At 41.5% G+C, this 18,344-nt stretch overlaps 1 non-coding gene across 1 annotated transcript; it reads right to left on the bottom strand.

Annotated features, from left to right (window-relative positions):
• Positions 1 to 17,858: 17,858 nt before the first annotated feature.
• Positions 17,859 to 17,965, bottom strand: LOC112415048 (U6 spliceosomal RNA). The gene has a single exon (XR_003006266.1). It is a non-coding gene; the product is annotated as a U6 spliceosomal RNA (small nuclear RNA).
• Positions 17,966 to 18,344: the final 379 nt, after the last annotated feature.

The raw sequence follows: 18,344 nt of genomic DNA, 5'->3' as shown, positions 1-18,344 counted from the left end.
TCCCTGTGCATCCGCTCTCCGCCTGTTATATTCAGAAAGTATTAGGTGAGTGCTGCGGGCCCTGCCCTTAAGGAGTTGACCGAGTCGGGGAGGGGGGCAGACATTAATCAAGTAACAAACAATAGAATTATAAGACGGCAACAGGCACCAGGGAAGGTATCTCCGAGAAGTGAAATACATGTGGAAGCCTGAGTGATGATTTGGTTAGCGGTTGGTGAGGTTGGGGGATGTGCCGGGCACGGGAGGCCCTGGCCTATGGCATGGCCCTCCAAGTGCAAGGCTTAGTGAAGTCCTCAAATGTTAAAGTTGTAAGGACCCTTAGGGACCATGAGCGTTTCTTAATGGGGTTCTGTGGCATTAGGAGCAGGACTTTTCTTCGTTTGCGGCACTGCCTCAGGCATTGCAAGATATTTGGTGTCTGGCTTCTGCCCACTAGTTGCTTTGGCACTCCTCGTAAGAATACAAAACGCACCCCTCCCCGACGCGCGCACACGCACACACACACACACACACACACACACACGATTAAAACGCACCCCTCCCCGACACACACACAGGATTGCAAAGCCCCACAGGAGGTGATGGGGGTGGGAGGTGCTGTACAAGCCAGTGGAGAACCTCTCTTTCACAGTTCCCTATTTTGCCTATAGAAAAACAAAGGCACAAAAACTGAAGTTTTCCGAGGGCACAGAACTATTAAGTGAGAACATCAGATTTTAGACACAAATGCCCAGGTGCTCCTTCTACCACACCAATTTGAAAATCTCCTTCTTCCAAATTGTGAGAAAGTTTTTTAGGCTGTTGAAGAAAGCAGTATAATAAGCATCACACCTAGCTCTTACCTTCTCTTTATAGTTCAGCAAGGAGAGCTGTGTCCCAAAGAAAATAGTGGGAAGCATGCTATAGTCATAACAGATATCCACTGGGAGGTTTGAAAGACCCTGTAACCTCCAACACCAGTCTCCCCCTTCTTTGATATGGAAAATTTACATTTTCTCCGTCCTTTGTATGGTGCTATAATAAACAAGCAATTCCCTCCCAGTCAGACAGAAGGCTAGATAAAATCTGAAGCAACTTGAGGGAGAACAGCTGAAGCCATTTCTGTATCCTTGCAAGCTAGTCCATTCTGATCAGTTTAGTGTATCAAAATTCTCAACATAAACCTGCTTTGAAGCCCAGAATTTCAGTAACCTGCTCCATCCCTAGCTAAATGAGAAGTACTTGAGTAAGGCCCTTGTCAGATAGCAGTCCCCTCACAAGCTCCTCCAAAGCCTTTCTTACCCTGTCCCTGGACTGCAGCTGAAGGCCTTTATTCCCCCTTCTGATCCTGGGCCACAGGTGCCCTCAAAGCAAGGATGCTTTCTCTCAAGCCTCAGAATTTTGCCCCCAGCTGTTTTCCTTTTGTGGAAGGCTGTCCCTTTTCCCCTAGCTCATTATAAATCTTAGCTCAAGTCTCACCTTCTCCCTGAACCTTCTTAGATTATTCCAACCCAGATTGCTCTCTGGGCATAACTGTAGTGCTTAGAACATATTATGCTTCTCCAGTTGTATTGTGCATGGTGATTTCTTTTCTAACAAACTTGTAAAGTCAGGGAATTCTGTCAAGGAGCTATATTTGTGCTTTTTTATCTGCCCTATTGCATATAGCAGGTACTAACTAATAGAATCTCCCTCTCATAATTTTTCTCTCTGCGTTTCCCCCATATTCCCATTCTTAATGAAATACCCTTCTATATATACAGATCTTAAGCTTTTAATATAAACATTAGCCATAATTACTGTGAAAATATTTTCAGTGGTACGGGATAGAATCTTTTACACAACATAACTTAGGACTTAAAGTTATAATACAAATCCAAATTCCTAACAACGGGTGCACCAGCTGTCTAGTTCTCTAATCACTAACCAAGAGGCTTAGCCAGTGAAGAAAGTTGTTCCAACTTTATTCTAGATGTTGCTGTGAAAGTGGTTTTTTTGCTGAGATTAACATTCAAATCAGTGGACTTAGAGTAGTAAATCAGATCGCCTCCTATAATACGCATGGGACTCAGCCGATCAGCTGAAGCCCTTAAGAGAACAAAGATTGACCTCCCCTGAGCAAGAAGGAATTCTGCCAGCAGATAGCCTTCAGACTTGAACTGCAAGTTCCTGGGCCTCTAACCTGCTGGTCTGCCCTGCAGTGATAATTACCTGAGCCAGTTCCTTAAAATGAATCCCTCTGTCCCCCTCTGTCCCCCTCTGTCATGCTGGGAACACTTCCCTGCCGCCTTTCTCTCTCTCTCTCTCTCTCTCTCCCTCTCTCTCTCCCTCTCTCTCTCCCTCTCTCTCTCTCCCCCTCCCTCTTCCTCCCTCTTCCTCCCTCTCGCTCTCTCTGTCTCTCTCTGTCTCTCTTTCTCTCTCATAATGGCTGACACAATTGTCAATACACAAAAACACACTATTGGATCTTTTACTCTGATGAACCCTGACTAATACAGAGCCCAATCTCATCAATGTTAGGAAAATCAAGGCTTGATTGATGACTGGCCTTCAGGGTGAGAGAGCTGACTGAGGAGAGGGAAGGCTCGCTTTTGCTCTGCCCTGGTACATGCTGAGCACATGGAGAAGAGATGAAAACCAAGGGTCATAAACAACTATGAAACAAATTCTGTTTTCGTGTGTGTGTGTGAGAACGTGGTTTTTCTTAAGCATCCATGTGGGAATGGAACATGCTGAACTTTGAGTCAAGTCCATAGCAACCACAGCTAATGAAAAATTAATCAATGGTAAACCCAAGACTTAATTGAACGATGGCTGACACCTGTGTACCATTTACCAACCCTCCTCTTCCAGTCAGTCCCCCAAAGTGCTTTCTCGATGGACCAGTCTTGCCAGCTGCCTCATCTTTCTGTCCTTCACAGAATTTCACAAATAACTGACAGGAGCCTGGCCAGTTCGGAACAGAAAGTAGGGGAAGGAACAGGCAATTGGAATTGGGTATGAGAAAAACAGAGTGAAAAAAAAAAAGGGAAGAGAAAGGACTTGGTAGAGAGGGAGAGAAAAAAGTGGAAGGGGCAATAAGGGGAATCCATTTCTCTGCACAGATATCAGAAACAGAAAGCCTCATAGGAAGCTCTGTGCTGAGGAATTCACAAATTTATTTCCCTTCCAGCTCTATACTTCTACAAAATGTCACATTTCCTCTCTTTGTATTTCTCTGTGATCCCACCGCAACAAAAGGTTTTCCTCAGCGACCCAAGGGTTTAGGCTGTAAAGTGCATGTACTCCACATTAAAAGTAAATTCTTTTGTTTTTTTTACTTTCTGTGCTTTTTATTTTTTTAACTGAAAGATTTTTATATTTTATTTAAAAAATATTTTGAGTATAATTGCTTTACAATGTTGTGTTAGTTTCTGCTGTACAACGAAGTGAATTAACTATACGTATACATATATCCCCTCCCTCTCAGAACTCCCTCCCCCTCCACCCCCACCCACCCATCTCGGTCGTCACAGAACACTGAGCTGAGCTTCCTGTGCTTTATAGCATGCTCCCATTAGCTATCTGTGGTACACATGGTAGTGTATATATGTCAATCCTAATTACCCAGTTCGTCCCACCCTCCCCTTCCCCCCCACCGTGTCCACATGTCTATTCTGTATGTCTGCATCTCTATTCGTGCCCTGCAAATATGTTCATCTGTACCATTTTTCTAGATTCCACATATATGCGTTAACATATGATATTTTTCTCTTTCTGGCTTACTTCACTCTGACAGACTCTAGGTCCATCCACAATCTCTACAAATGACCCAGTTTTGTTCCTTTTTATGGCTAATATTCCATTGTATATATGTACATCTTTTTTTTTTACATCTTTATTGGAGTATAATTGCTTTACAATTGTGTTAGTTTCTGCTTTATAACAAAGTGAATCAGTTATACATATGCATATGTTCCCATATCTTTTCCCTCTTTTGTCTCCCTCCCTCCAACCCTCCCTATCCCACCCCTCCAGGCGTTCACAAAGCACCGAGCTGATCTCCCTGTGCTATGCTGTTGCTTCCCACTAGCTATTTACCTTACGTTTGGTAGCGTGTATATATATGTCCATGCCTCTCTCTCGCTTTGTCACAGCTTACCCTTCCCCCTCCCCATATCCTCAAGTTTGTTCTCTAGTAGGTCTGTGTCTTTATTCCTGTCTTACCCCTAGGTTCTTCATGACATTTTTTTTCTTAAATTCCATATATGTGTGTTAGCATACAGTATTTGTCTTTCTCTTTCTGACTTACTTCACTCTGTATGACAGACTCTAGGTCTATCCACCTCATTACAAATAGCTCAATTTCGTTTCTTTTTATGGCCGAGTAATATTCCATTGTATATATGTGCCACATCTTTATCCATTCATCTGATGATGGACACTTAGGTTGTTTCCATCTCCGGGCTATTGTAACTAGAGCTGCAGTGAACATTTTGGTACATGACTCTTGTTGAATTATGGGTTTCTCAGGGTATATGCCCAGTAGTGGGATTGCTGGGTCATATGGTAGTTCTATTTGTAGTTTTTTTAAGGAACCTCCATACTGTTCTCCACAGTGGCTGTATCAATTTACATTCCCACCAACAGTGCAAGAGGGTTCCCTTTTCTCCACACCCTCTCCAGCATTTATTGTTTCTAGATATTTTGACGATGGTTATTCTAATGGGTGTGAGATGATATCTCATTGTAGTTTTGATTTGCATTTCTCTAATGATTAGTGATGTTGAGCATTCTTTCATGTGTTTGTTGGCAGTCTGCATATCTTCTTTGGAGAAATGTCTATTTAGGTCTTCTGCCCATTTTTGGATTGGGTTGTTTGTTTTTTTTTTAATTGAGCTGCATGAGCTGCTTATAAATTTTGAAGATTAAGCCTTCGTCAGTTGCTTCATTTGCAAATATTTTCTCCCATTCTGAGGCCTGTCGTTTCGTCTTGATTATGGTTTCCTTTGCTATGCAAAAGCTTTGAAGTTTCATTAGGTCCCTTCCCTTTCTCTTCTTTTTTCTCACAGCTCTCAGGGGCTCAGCTTTGGATTTGGCCCCGCCTCTGCGTGTAGGTCGCTGGAGGACGTCTGTTCTTTGCTCAGACAGGACAGGGTTAAAAGAGCTGCTTATTCGGGGGCTCTGGCCCACTCAGGCCGGGGGGAGTGAGGGGCATGGAGTGCGGGGCGAGCCTGCGGCGGCAGAGGCCGGCGTGACGTTGCGCCAGCCTGAGGTGCGCCGTGCATTCTCCCGGGGGAGTTGTCTCTGGATCCCGGTACCCTGGCAGTGGCGGGCTGCACAGGCTCTCCGGAAGGGGGGTGTGGATAGTGACCTGTGCTCGCACACAGGCTTCTTGGTGGCGGCAGCAGCAGCCTTAGCGTCTCATGCCTGTCTCTGGGGTCCGCGCTTTTAGCCGCGGCTCACGCCCGTCTCTGGAGCTTCTTTTAAGCAGCGCTCTTAATCTCCTCTCCTCGCGCACCAGGAAACAAAGAGGGAAGAAAAAGTCTCTTGCCTCTTTGGCAGGTCCAGACTTTTCCCCAGACTCCCTCCCGGCCAGCCGTGGCACACTAACCCCCTGCAGGCTGTGTTCACGCCGCCAACCCGAGTCCTCTCCCTGCACTCCAGCCGAAGTCTGAGCCTCAGCTCCCAGCCCCACCTGCCCCAGTGGGGGAGCAGACAAGCCTCTCGGGCTGGTGAGTGCCGGTTGGCACCGATCCTCTGTACCACATCTTCTTTATCCATTTATCTGTCGTTGGACATTCAGGTTGTTTTTATGACCTGGCTATTGTAAATAGTGCTGCAGTGAACATTGGGGTACATGTGTCCTTTTGAATTATGGTTTTCTCAGGGTATATGCCCAGTAGTGGGATTGCTGGGTCGTATGGTAGTTCTATTTTTAGTTTTTAAGGAACCTCCACACTGTTCTCCATAGTGGCTGTATCAGTCTACATTCCCACCAACAGTGCAGGAGGGTTCCCTTTTCTCCATACCCTCTCCAGCATTTATTGTTTGTAGACTTTTTGATGATGGCCATTCTAACTGGTGTGAGGTGATACCTCAGTGTAGTTTTGATTTGCATTTCTCTAATAATTAGTGATGTTGAGCATCCTTTCATGTGCCCCTTGGCCACCTGTATGTCCTCCTTGGAGAGATGTCTATTTAAGTCTTCTGCCCATTTTTTGATTGGGTTGTTTGTTTTTTTGATATTGAGCTCAATGAGCTATTTGTATATTTTGGAGATTAATCCTTTGTTGCTTCCTTTGCAAATATTTTCTCCCATTCTGAGGGTTTTCTTTTTGTCTTGTTTATGGTTTCCTTCACTGTGCAAAAGCTTTTAAGTTTAATTAGGTCCTATTTTTTTAATTTTGTTTTTATTTTCATTACTCTAGGAGGTGAGTCAAAAAAGATCTTGCTGTGGTTTATGTCGAAGAGTGTTTTTACTATGTTTTCCTCTAAGAGTTTTATAGTGTCCAGTCTTACATTTACATCTTTAATCCACTTTGAGTTTATTTTTGTGTATAGTGTTAGGGTGTGTTCTAATTTCATTCTTTTAAATGTAGCTGTCCAGTTTTCTTAGCACCACTTATTGAAGAGGCTGTCTTTTCTCCATTGTATGTTCTTACCTCCTTTGTCATAAATTAGGTGACTACATGTGCGTGGGTTTATCTCTGGGCTTTCTATTACTGTACCATTGATCTATATTTCTGTTTTTGTTCTGGTACCATACTGTCTTATTCCTATAGCTTTGTAGTATAGTTTGAAGTCGGGGATCCTGATTCCTTCAGCTCCATTTTTGTTTCTCAAGATTGATTTGGCTCTTTGGGATCTTTCGTGTTTCCATACAAACTGTAAAATTGTTTTTTCTAATTCTGTGATGAATGCCATAAGTAATTTGATAGGGATGCATTGAATCTGTAGATTGCTTTGGGTAGTATAGTCATCTGCACAATACTGATTCTTCCAATCCAAGAACATGGTGTATTTCTCCATCTGTTTATGTCATCTTTGATTTCTTTCATGAGTGTTTTATTGTTTTCTGAGTACAGGTCTTTTGCCTCTTTAGGTAGGTTTATTCCTAGGTATTTTATTCTTTTTGTTGCGAGGGTGAATAGGATTGTTTCCTTAATTTCTCTTTCTGATCTATTGTTGTTAGTGTATAGGAATACCAGAGATTTCTGTGCATTAATTTTGTATCCTGCAACTTTACCAAATTCATTGATTAGCTCTAGTAGTTCTCTGGTGGCATCTTTAAGATTTTCTATGTATAGTATCATGTCATCTGCAAACAGTGACAGTTTTACTACTTCTTTTCCAGTTTGTATTCATTTTATTTCTTTTTCTTCTGATTGCCATGGCTAGGACTTCCAAAACTATGTCAAATAACAGTGGCGAGAGTGGACATCCTTATATTGTTCCTGATCTTAGTGGAAATGCTTTCAGTTTTTCACCATTGAGAATGATATTAGCTGTTGGTTTGTCATATATGGCCTTTATTATGTTGAGGTAGGTTCCCTCTGTGCCCATTTTCTGGGTAGTTTTTATCATAAACGGGTGTTGAATTTTGTCAGAAGCTTTTCCTGCATCTATTGAGATGATCATATGGTTTTTATTCCTTAATTTGTTAATATTGTATATCACATTGATTTGTGTATATTGAAGAATCCTTGCATTCCTAGGACAAATCCCACTTGATTATGGTATATGATCCTTTTGATGCGTTGTTGGATTCTGTTGGCTAGTATTTTGTTGAGGATTTTTGAGTCTATGTTCATCAGTGATATTGGTCTGTAATTTTCTTTTTTGGTGATATCTTTGTCTGGTTTTGGTATCACGGTGATGGTGGCCTCGTAGAACAAATTTCGGAGTGTTCCTCCCTCTGCTATATTTTGGAATAGTTTGAGAAGGGTAGGTGTTAGCTCCTCTCTAAATGTTTGATAGAATTCGCCTGTGAAGCCATCTACAGAATTCACAGATTCATTTCCCTTCCAGTTCTAAAATTCTATACTTCTACAAAATGTCACATTTCTCCTCTTTGTATTTCAGTTGTGATCCCACTGCAACAAAAGGTTTTCTTCAGCTACCCAAGGGTTTAGGCTGTAAAGTGCATGCACTCCACACTAAAAGTAAATTCTTGCATTAGTTATCCAAACTGTTTGAAATGAGGAACCAAATTTTCAGCTCATATCTCCCTCTTTATCAGCAAATAGTAATTTAAAGCCAATTACCAGGGCTTTGATTCCCCAGTGACAGACTGTGGGCTATTAAAATTAATCCTGACAGAAGATCCTTGCTGCTTTCTCCAAGCACATTCAGGCCATTGGTTTATGAACAGGATGAACAGACGGCCCATCCCAGAGGGCTTGAGGGAGGAAGTACGTTAAAATGGCTGCCTGCATCTTTGTTTGCTCAGCTGCTTGGAAAAACTAAGACTGAGGGAAATGGGATTAATCAAGGGGGCAGTTGCCCATGGAAAAAAATAGGAAGACTCTGGTGAGAAAATTCCAGCCAAATAAGGTTCAAGTCAAAGGGAAAGAATTCTTATCTCTTCAGACTTTCACACGGTTGAGTGTTGTTTGGTGACAAATTTCCCGTTTCAGGCCACCACAGTGTTTTATGATATTTTTGTTAGCATGTGAAGAGAGAATTCAGGAAAAAAAATTAAATGTTTGATTCTCTAAAGTTCAGGTGATTTACTTTGTAATTAGCAACATTAATGAAGATTAATGGTTAGATATGTGACTAATGGTGATTGAATAACACCTTTCTATGATTTTTCATATGAAGAAACTCACAAATCAGAAAAAAAAAGTCCTTGAAAGCTCGCATGTACTGCTGTGTGGTACAGAATATACAGACCCTGTAGCTGAGATTCCTCCTCCTCCCTCTCCCATTAGGAGACAATCTTTTTTTTTTTCTTTTTTTACATTTTATTGAAGGATAGTTGATCTACAGTGTTGTGTTAATTTCTGCTGTACAGCAAAGTGATTCAGTTATATATACTTTTCCATATTCTTTTCCATTATGGTTTATCACAGGATATTGAATATAGTTCCCTGTACTATAGGGTAGAACCTTGTTGTTTATCCATCCTATATAAACTAGTTTGCATCTGCTAATCCCAAACTCCCAATCCTTCCCTCTCCCAAACCCCTCCCCCTTGGCAACCACAAGTCTATTCTCTATGTCTGAGTCTGTTTCAGGAGACAGAATCTTGAATAAGATGTAAAATATCTTCCCCTCTCCCGACTTATTTCACTTCCCTTTGATGCATTGGCTAAAATTCCACCAATAAGAAAATTACTAGGTTAAAAAGGATCTTCCTTCGAGACAGTAGATATTTCTAGAAGGGTTGTGGCCTATCAGTCATTTACAGTTGAGTGTGAATTTGTTCCAAATGGCTTTCTCACAAAAGGCTAGCTGAGGTGATGACTTGCACTAAAAGAGTGGGCTTTGTTAGGAGGGAAAGCAAGAAAATGGAGAGAATTTTGAGCAATTGGAGAGGAAGAGTAGACCAGAGAAAGTTGTAACAGAGAGTTCAGGTGGCAGGAAGACCACAGAAGGCCTCCTTTTCACAATTTGGAGAATATGTAGGCCAGGCAAAAAGGGAGGATATGAAAAACAAACTTTGCTTAGAATTGGTTCAGATTCCATGCTGGAGGGCAGACCCTCCTATAGGTAAGTGGGCCTTGTCTAAGATTCTTCATAAAATATCCCATACATTGTTTAAGGGAGGTAATTTACAAAGTCACTAAAGGGTGATATTTAATAATTTCCTTTCAAGTTTCATGGGAGAGGGATTTGAGAGTTGTGCTGTTAGTGGAGGGAAAGTAGAACCAGGTCTCTACCACAGTGCTGGCACACTGTATGTCTCACTCTTTGGAATCTGATGTACATGAGAGGCCATAAAAAAGAAACTGGTGATCGGCAGCGAAATGGACTTAGAGAAAACTGACCACCCTTCTCCTCTCATGAGACCTGGCTGGAATCAAGTATCTGGTCACCTTTAATTTTCTGGCTTAAAAGAACACAGCTAGCTCTGAAAAGCTTCAGCTAGGGGGAATAGGAGAAAAGGAGCAAGGGATGCCCATATAATATAGAGTTGGGAGAATGACCAAGGAAAAAAATGTCATCCTTGATTTTCTTCTCCAAAATTTGGAGGAGAGAATAGTCAAGCATAGTATATAGACAGTAAAGGTGATCCAGACCAGAGAAGTGAAGGGGTGGTGGTGAAATTTGTCAATCTCCAACCATGATTTGGGGAGGAGAGGGTTTGTGTACCGCTAACTTTGTGGCCAGTTAATTTCCCCAGGCCTCAGTTTTCTCCCATTTAAAATGAGGGTATTGAACCAGACAAACTCCAAGGTGCATTTCAGTGCTTAAATTATAGTATTCGAGGATGACTGATGTTATTCTTCGACAACATCTGCATCTATTTAAGTTCGTAAATGTTGAAGAAATATTTGGTATGCAGTAAACCAGGAAGCAGGTAGCTCCCTTTAAATAAATAGTCATCCAACATTGATGAAGTTTAGGGTATTATCAACCTTTGCTGGACTCCTGTGGTTGCCCATATCTTGTGGGACTGGATCATGTTTTCCATCACCTAGAATTCTTGGGCTTAATTTAATTTTTATATCTAATGGATGACAGCTCTGAGTAATTTAAGATTGTTTATAAGGTTAAAAAAACCTGAAGTTGTCAAAATAGCAGAAGACAGGCAAAGGGTAATGAATGATGTGGGAGGAACATCACTTCAAGCTGACTGGAGAAAAAGGTGGTTTGAAGGAATAAGTATTTTCTTTATAATGCACAGAAAGAAAAACATTAGATAATGTAAATAAAGGGTTGCAGATTCCGGGTCTTTGGCCACATCCAATCTACAGATGAATTTGCTCAGCAGCAGAGTTTTTCAAAATAATGAATTTGAGTGACTTTAAGATGGACATGTACTTATAATCCTGGTGAACACCCTTCTTGCCTCTTCCTGCCACCAGCCACTCACCCCCATTATCCTACCACAGACCCTTTCCACCTTTTTTTTTGACCCTTGCCACCTTGATGCAAACTTCCTGGGCACCAGGACATTTGGGTGTGTGATGCAAGTATAAATGAAAAACGTGGGCCAACTCTTTTTCTTTTTTGAGAGGCTGCAATTACAGTCAGTCATCCATATATGTGGGTTCCACATCCACGGATTCAACAAACCTTGGAACCAAAATATTCAGAAAAAGAAAAAACAATTCTGGAAAGTTCCAAAAAGCAAAACTTGAATTTGCCTGTGAGTGGGAGACTATTTACAAAGCATTTACATTGTATTAGGTATTGTAAATAATCTAGAGATGATTTAAATTATACGAGAAGATTTGCATAAGTTTATGCAAATACCACACCATTTTATATAACAGGCTTGAGCATCTGTGGGTTTTGGTATTTGTGGGAATGTGGGGCCTGGAACCAATTCCCCCACCTTCTCTTGATACTGAAGGATGACTGTGATACCATGGAAGCTTCTCGATCACTTCCTAGATCACTTGTTATAGGAAGGTGTTCTTTACCTCTAAATCTGTTTTCCTAAGGCCTTCTGTGTTTTAAGAATCTCTACAGGGAATTCCTTGGCGGTCCAATGGTTAGGACTCCACGCTTCCATTGCAGGGGGCACTGGTTCGATCCCTGATCAGGGAACTCAGATCCTGCATGTTGTGCGGTGCGGCCCCCCCGCCCCCCCAAAAAAAGGAATCCCTACAAATGGTTGTCAGGTGATTCATAGAGTTAATGTCCCCACAGATTGTAAACTTCATTGATATTGCAAGTTTGGTTTTGGGGGGGGCCGGTTTGTTTTTGCTAGAATCAAGTGTAAAAAGTGGATATTAATTCAAAAGAACTCAACCTTTTCTGGGAAAAACCAGTTTGCATGATTTGTAGTCAGACTAATAAATGCTCTAGTCAAAGGATATAATCCTGTTATTTTGAACAATTGCTAAGAAATTGTTTGCAAGCATCTCTAATAATATATAGAGTTTGTTTACAAAGCTTGATTGAACATTTTTATCTATAGCAAAAGCCATTTTAAAAGGTCGAAGAAAAAATTAAAAAAAATAAAAAGGTCAAAGAAAATTATGAATCTTTATGATTACTGTAGAAACATTAGCATCTTTACAACTACATTTTCTGTTTTAAATTCCGTATTGGGATTTTGTGATAAAAAAGGTCAACTTGAGACAGCCCTTATTTCCTTCCCCCAGCCCTCCAAAAATGTTTAAATAAATTTGTGGGTACCATAAAGATATTTTATTTTAGGGTTGGGCCACAAAGTGACTAGTTAAGATTTTTCAGGCTGAACATGCATTGTTTAGGAGGTGGCAAGTTAGAGGGGAAAAGGGAGAATTAAAATATTTGCAAGATGTCATTAATCTCCAGCAAGAGCCAAGAGTTGTTTTTTTCCCCCTTCATTTCAGAACTAATCCAGCTTTCTGTTATTTGGCTCAGAAAAGTCTTAAATCTGTAACAAGAGAGTAACTTCCTGTTCTCAAGAGAATGGCTGCCAAAGAAAACATTTACAAGAAAAGTCCCAGGGCCAAAAAATTGCCTACTAATTATTTCTCAGCCCCCCACACCCCTAATTCAGGAAGGTGAATGCTATAAATGCTGTATGTTAAAACTCAAAAGTATGTGTTGAAAAATTAAGAGAAAACACCTAAGAACTGTTTGCCATTTATTTATATTTTATTGCATTCAAATTACATCAGTTTTATGGCCTTTGGGCACAAATTAATGTTTCTTATAATATTTTGTTCAGAATTCCACAAAGATTATACTATACCTTCATCTGAATACATTATGGAAGTTTTTACCTGGTACCTTCCCAACTGAAGAAGAGAGAAGCAGCCCCAGCATTCAGGAACTCACCTAGTCCCACCAGCTACAAGCTGGCCTGATACTCAGCAGTGGGTCTTGGTTCTCTCCTTGGGGATCTATCTATTCAGTGCAGTGTCAGTCAGAATTTCAGCAGCCCATAGGTAGAAACTGACAGACTGTAAAATTCATATGGAAATTCAAAGGTCCTAGAATAGCCAAAACAACTTTGAAAAAGAACAGAGTTGAAAAGCCTATACTACCTGACTTCAAGGGCTTAAGATAAAGCTACGGTAATCAAGAGAGTGTGGGACTGGTGTTAAGATAGACAACTAGATCAGTATAACAGGGTGTATAGAAATAGACCTATGCATGTATGGGCAGTTGATTTCCAACAGTGGTACAAGGCCAATTCAGTGGAAAATGGGTAGTCTTTTCAACAAATGGTGCTAAAACAATTAATTGGACATCCATATGCAAAAACCTCTTTGATTTAAACTTCATACCATGTATTAGTAATCTAATCCTGCCTAACAAATTACCTCCAAACTTTGCAGCCATCTCCCTGTGGTCTCTTTGCCTCTGGTCTCTCTTTCCAGAAACATATCTCCAGTCTTTCTTTGGGGCTGGTCCTCCTCTGACAAAGTCAAGTGAGTTACTCTCAAATTTCCATATAAGGAAAAGGAGTCTGTGGTTTATTTAATCTTATGTCTATCCAGACACAATTTTTTTTTTTGCCCTACTTTCCTTCTGCACAGTCCTACTCACAAGTAAGCATTATTCGTTGTCTCTAATGTGTGTCCAATGAGAGGAAACCCTTGGGTTTAAAAATATTCATGTACCATACCTGCTTCACAGTAGTGACTAGTACCAATAGCAGGGGTCAATTGCTGGTATCGATTGTAGGCATGTCTCTGGCGCAGTGCTGGAAACTTTTCCCATGCTGCTTCACGTGATCATCACAGCAGGCCTCTGCGGGGCGGGGGGCGGGGGCGGGTGGAATTCCATTTCCTTCCTAGGCAGAGCTGCTCATGGGAGCCCTGCACCTGAGAGCAGAGGTGACCCGCCCAAGGGAGTATTGCAATTTAGTGGCAATACCGACTCCAGGCTTCCCACCCCTGTTCTGGAATCAGACGGGCCTGGGTGGTTTCAGGCAATTTTCATCTCTCTTTGAGTTTCCGTTTCCTTAACCACAAAATGGTGGTAGTGACATTTTCTACACAGAACTGCTATGAAGATTGACTGCTTGCATGCTGTGCCTAGGTCCGTAACTCTTGGTCTCCTTTACTTCCCCCAGCGAAGCCTCCTTCTGGATACTTTTCATTTTGTAGATTTCTCCATGCTTATTGAGGTGTAGAATGAGTCCCCTCCTTTATAGGAAACTGCCCCTAAGGAGCTTACATGGGTGGAGAGAAAGGAAATGGATATGATGGTCAGTCATTTGATGTGAGAGTAGAAAAGAGGGGAGCAGGAAAAAAGTACCCCTGGGATTCAGAGACATCAAAGACTAGGAGGAGACAGACTCGCTGGGAATAATTTTCGATGAGGATGAGGGTATTGAGCGTACACATCTGTGTGTCCCCAGCACCTGGCATGCACTGCTTGAACTGAACTGGGCCTCTGAGTCTGGATGTCAGGGAGATCACTACGGTCTGATGTAGCCTGAAGTAGGACAGGAAGGAATCCTGCCCTTCCTGTCACACCCCTCACCCCACCCTCTATCTTGGGGACCACCCTAGAACTCCTGGAGCAGGCCAATGGCATTTGCTAGGGAGAAAGAGGGTGCCCAGAGTAGACAGACATGTGGACCAGCTCAGGGTCAGTCTTGGTTGGTGCACCCTCTGTCGGGGAGACCATGTCACATCACCAAACTCCAGAGACTTCCCAAATGTTCCTCTCTTCCCAGCTGGCCCTGAAAGGAACCCTCTGGGGCATGTGCCGCCCAGACTCAAACCCCATGTCAGGCACGTGGCCTGAATTTTTTGTCCCAATGGCTGACTCTTGCTTCTGACTGGGACACCATCTTCTTCTAAGTAAGCCGAGTCCTGTTTCCATTCGGCTGCCCGGTACTCTCTGGGCCCTGAGGACACTTAAAGGCCTGCATCTCACACCTGCACTGTCCCGAGCTCAGGTATCCAAAGGCAATATCCTGAAGGAACTTTATTCACTGCCTGTTTGGGGGGGGGCGTGCCTGCGTAAAGCAGGCAATTTTATACACACCTTCATTTCTCACTCCCAGTGTTGGCAACAGATTCAGGAAAGAACATCCTCATACTGTTGGTGAGAGCTTTCAGTGGACTCCAATTTCCAGAGGCCAAGTTGGAACCACGTACATGAAAAGACTTAAATGTGCCTAACTTGTGACCCAGCGATTCCTCTTCTAGGAATTTATCCTAGGCAAGTGTACAAAGACATGTGTACAAGACGGTTCAGCAGAGGATTGCTTTAAAAAGAGTAAAGACAGCCTCCAAAATTCCAACATCAGGGGATAGATCAAGTAAACCATAGTACCTCAATAAACTGGAATCCAGCTAGCTGTAAGAAACAGTGGTGTAGCTCTATACATCTGTATCTATATAGAATGATATATAAGTGATTATATATGGGGTTACAAAAGTATGTAGTGATAATAGGCAGCACTTACTAAGTGCTTACTATGTGCCAAGCACTATTCTAAGAACTCCACAGATATTAGCTCATTTAATCTGCACACAGTGACAGTTGGGAAAGAACTGTCACTGATCCCATTTTACAGGGACTCAAAGAGGTTCTGTGCTCAAGCCACACACTAGTGACTAAGCTGAAACAGTCTCCAGAGCCCACGTTCCTGAATACCATGATTCTGCTTCTCAGTATAGGGTCCTATGTGTGCTAAAACAAAATGAATGGAGGAGGGGGGTGTGTTTAAGAAAGTCTGGAAGGATTGGAATGAGAATATTAATTGAGGCATTATCATAGGAAAATTTTTTTTAAAAAAACTTAACACACTGCTGTTTTTCATTTCAGTTAGATAAATTTGCTGTGTAATATTAGAGATCATTCCCCTAGTTCTACACGATACCCGTGCTTATGAGGAGGTTGAAGAACAAACGGCACTCTTTCAGACGGTGGGTTGAGTGTCACTAATTTTGACAAAGGGTTGAGAAGGATCAGCTCTGGTTTTTTTCAGTTTCAAGTCTGTACCACTGAGGAAGTCTCTTCAGTGGTCTTTCTAAATAGTTCAAATAATCTTTAAAATTCTCCACATGTTGAAGGTGTATATAAAAGTATAAAGGGCCCAGGGACACCTTTAATGCTATGGAATGATCCCTGGCATCCTTTGAATTTAAAATCACTACTTTTTTTCCTTTTTTTGACTGTTTTAAGAAAAGAAAAAACGGGACGGGGTCGGTGATGTGGAGTGCTTGCAGAACAGTCTTTGTTGTATTAAAACCGACATTCTTTATGCCGTGTTGCATTTAGAAGCTGTTTCCACACCAGCTTCTCCAGGGGCCCAGGGGTTGCCATACCTTCTGCCACTCTGAGTCCTGCTTCCCTACCTCCTGGTCCCAAGGCCTGCCTTTTCCTGAAATGCTCCTCCTTGGGGCTGCGCTAGGAAACGGTTTCTCATGCTAGAGCAGCTCAAAGAGTGAAGGTAGCCAGGAGTCAACAGTGCTTTAAAACACACCTCAGAATGGCAGCACCCTCCTCTGCGTCCATCCGCAGGCCAGGCCTCTGCGTGACCTACCTCAGTTGGCACTCACGTTGGCCTTTCAGGTGTGATTTTTTTTTTTTGAGTTGAAGTGTAGTTGATTTACAGTGTTGTGTTAATTACTGCTGTACAGCAAAGTGATTCAGTTATATATATTCTTTTCCATTATGGTTTGTCATAGGATATTGAATATAGTTCTCTGTGCTATACAGTAGGCCCTTGTTGTTTGTGCATTCTATGTATGAAAGCTTACATCTGCTACCCCCACCCTGCCACTCCATCCCTCCCCCAACACCCTCCCCCTTGGCAACCACCAGTCTCTTCTCTATGTCCGAGATTCTGTTTCATAGGTTCATTTGTGTCATATTTTAGATTCCACATATAAGTGATATCATATGGTATTTGTCTTTCTCTTTCTAACTTACTTCACTCAGTATGATAATCTCCAGTTGCATCCATGTTGCTGCAAATGGCATTATTTCATTCTTTTTTATGACTGAGTAATAGTAATCCATTGTATATATGTACCATATCTTCTTTATCCATCTATTGATAGACACCTAGGTCGTTTCCATGTTTTGGCTATTGTGAATAGTGCTGCTATGAACATAGAGGTGCATGTTTCTTTTTGAATTATAGTTTTGTCCAGATATATGGACAGGAATAGGATTGCTGGATCATATGGTAATTCTATTTTTAGTTTTCTGAGGAATCTCCACACCATTTTCCACAGTGGCTGCAGCAACTTTCATTCCCACCAACAATGTAGGAGGGTTCCCTTTCTCCACACCCTCTCCAGCATTTGTTACTTGTAGAATTTTTAACGATGGCCATTCTGACTGGTGTGAGTTGGTACCTCATTGTAGTTTTGATTTGCATTTCTCTAATAATTGGTGATGTTGAGCATCTTTTCAAGTGCCTATTGGTTATCTGTGTTTCTTCTTTGGAGAAATGTCTGTTTAGGTCTGCCCATTTTTGGATTGGGTTGTTTGTTTTTTTGTTATTGAGTTGTATGAGCTGTTTGTGTATTTTGGAAATTAAGCCCTTATTGGTCACATTGTTTGCAAATATTTTCTCCCATACTGTAAGTTGTCTTTTTGTTTTTTTTTTATGGTTTCCTTTGCTGTGCAAAAGCTTGTAAGTTTGATTAGGTCCCATTTGTTTATTTTTATTTCTATTGCCTTGGGAGACTGATCTAAGAAAACATTGGTACGATTTATGTTGGAGAATGTTTTGCCTATGTTCACGTCTAGAAGTTTTATGGTGTCATGTCTTATGTTTAAGTCCTTAAGCCATTTTAAGTTTACTTTGTGGAAAAAATATGGAATGCTTCATGAATTTGCCTGTCATCCTTGCTCAGGGGCCATGCTAATCTTCTCTGTATTGGTCCAATTTTAGTATATGTGCTGCCGAAGTGAGCACCGGGTAGGTGTGATTATCCCAAGTTTTTAGAACATGAAGTTGATATTCAGAGAGCTTTGATGACATGCCCAAGGTCCCACAACCACAATTTAAATAAAAATTTGGTTTCAAAATATGCGTTTTCCTCTTGACACTGTCCTGACTTGTGGTGATTTACTCAACCGAGTTGCTTTGCTTTCTTTCTTTGGCTTTTTTTTTAAGCGGAGGAGTAAGGGGTAGAGAGTTTGGGCACAAGGGAGCATGATTTTTTTTTTTTTAAGTAAAAATGATTTTTAAAATTTTATAAACATGAATGCATCTTAGTGTTTCTAGAAGGTAGGTTAACTCACACACACACACACACACACACACACACACACACACACACACACACACCCCT

Source organism: Neophocaena asiaeorientalis, unplaced genomic scaffold, assembly GCF_003031525.2.
Source record: "Neophocaena asiaeorientalis asiaeorientalis breed wild unplaced genomic scaffold, Neophocaena_asiaeorientalis_V1.1 scaffold71, whole genome shotgun sequence".
NCBI lineage: Eukaryota > Metazoa > Chordata > Mammalia > Artiodactyla > Phocoenidae > Neophocaena > Neophocaena asiaeorientalis.
The sequence above is the reverse complement of the archived record's forward strand: the minus strand, read 5'-3'. Positions and strand labels throughout refer to the sequence as shown.